The 1886-nt window shown below is 35.2% G+C and overlaps 1 protein-coding gene across 3 annotated transcripts in view; it reads left to right on the top strand.

The window, feature by feature from the left end:
• LOC108746945 (furin-like protease 2) overlaps positions 1-1886 on the top strand; it is a 387099-nt gene that overhangs the window by 211150 nt on the left and 174063 nt on the right. The gene's annotated exons all lie outside the window — the stretch shown is intronic.

The raw sequence follows: 1886 nt of genomic DNA, 5'->3' as shown, positions 1-1886 counted from the left end.
ATATATATATATATAAAACAATGAAAATAAATTAAATTTGAAAGGCGCGTTTTCAATGTTAAGATGCAATTAGTTTATTTGTTATTCTTATTTTTTTTTAAGCATAGCTTTTTCCTGCCAGCTTACAATGATTTAGGGATGCATCTTAGTGTTTAGAGGCTTAAGAAAAGCCGCTTAAATGTCGCCGACATTTCCCTTATTTTCTCAAGTATCTTCTTTCTCGAACTTTTGATCTCGCAATGCTCCACAGACTGCCTTTGTCTTTGGAGCCGGTCTCGAAAATTACGAAGTAACACAAAACAATGATGGCTTCTTTCGTGCAGTATCGAAGTTTCTGATTCAATACCGCAAGAAACTTCTTCCACTAGTTGTAGTGCTACGGTTACGCGTTTAGTAGAAATCGTTAAAACACATGTAATTTACAGCATGGTTTCATCTTCTCGATGAAATTTTAAGTAAATATTTTTCTTGCAGTTCTCAATTATCGAAATATGCTGAATTATTCTTGACTTTTTAATATCAAAACGAACTTAATAAAAATTTTTGTTTTAATAAGAGATCAATTCTGAATTCTAAGTTTTAACAAGTTAGCTCTCCATATAATCAATACGCTTTCTTTTTTGAACCGTTAACGTGTAGCCATTGTGATTAATCGGGCCGTCTCGAAACAATTTTAAACTCTTGTCGGCGGTGAAAAGGATAAGGGACGAAACTGTATGATTCAGTCAGTGCGACACTCGATTAACTTTAAACAAAAACAAAAAATGCATTACTTGCAAAAGGAATTTTATAGGCTACGCGAAAAACTATAACTTGTATAGATTATAAACGAGAATTGCATGTAGAACGATGAATTAAGACACGATTATGACTAAAACTGTAACCACACTAGCAATTGCCAATTTGATTGCGATTACTTTTCATCCAATCAGAACAGAGTAAGTGTTTGAGTATTTTATTTTTTGTATTATATTTTGCTCCAATTTCCTATTATTTTTCTACAATAAACACATAAAGTAATCGAAAAGGTAATTTATAAGTAACTTATATTATAAAGTAGTTTGATGATTACAATAAATATGATGGAGGAGTGAGTGTAATAACAGACGATAAACGATTTGAGAAACAAACCTATTAATTCAGAATAAAGGAAATTATTTATTATCTTGAACAGTCGTATTCATTTCTCAGTGGTTTCTTTCATGAACCGAACGCGCTCCCGCTCGCGGAAATACGAAAGGGATTTCTTACGATAACGTTAAATTAAATTACACGCTAGTCGCCGTATGCAGTCGCGAGTGACGGCACACTTGGCACAGTTGCTGGGCTGCCTCGCCCATGCATAATGCATACGATATTTTGTGACGTTTGGATGCGACTGTATCCTCCTGCCTCCAGTTTGCTACCTGCTACGAATTCTCGCGGCGTGCCGCATCGATCTGCGAGATTGAGCGGACAGGAGGGTGTGGACTCCATCTCACCATGAATTTCCACTGGCGTGGCCTCCCTCAACGGTTACTAATAGAACCACAAATATTGGCAATCTCAAGGGGAGTATGAGAAACCTTCTTCATAGGAGGAGGGATAAAACGCGTTGGGATCGACGTCTCCATCGAGAAACTTTCTTTTTCGTTGAATTGAGACGAGTTTGAAAGCGTGGAGCATGTGATCCTGCAGTTGTATAATCTTCAAATATATATAGAAAGAACGGTTTTGGCCAACCATCTGAAAATTTAGTTAGATACAGATTTGAAAATAATTTTGTACTTTTGTATTATCAAAATAAATATCTAACATAGTCTAAATTATAATTGCAAGAATGTCAAAACTTTTTGCAGCATTTCTCACAGGTTTATCATTAGATAATACATCTGTGAATATATATA

The sequence above is a fragment of the Trachymyrmex septentrionalis genome, unplaced genomic scaffold (genome assembly GCF_001594115.1).
Source record: "Trachymyrmex septentrionalis isolate Tsep2-gDNA-1 unplaced genomic scaffold, Tsep1.0 scaffold19, whole genome shotgun sequence".
Classification (NCBI taxonomy): Eukaryota; Metazoa; Arthropoda; class Insecta; order Hymenoptera; family Formicidae; genus Trachymyrmex; species Trachymyrmex septentrionalis.
This window is presented reverse-complemented; position numbering and strand designations above follow the sequence as displayed.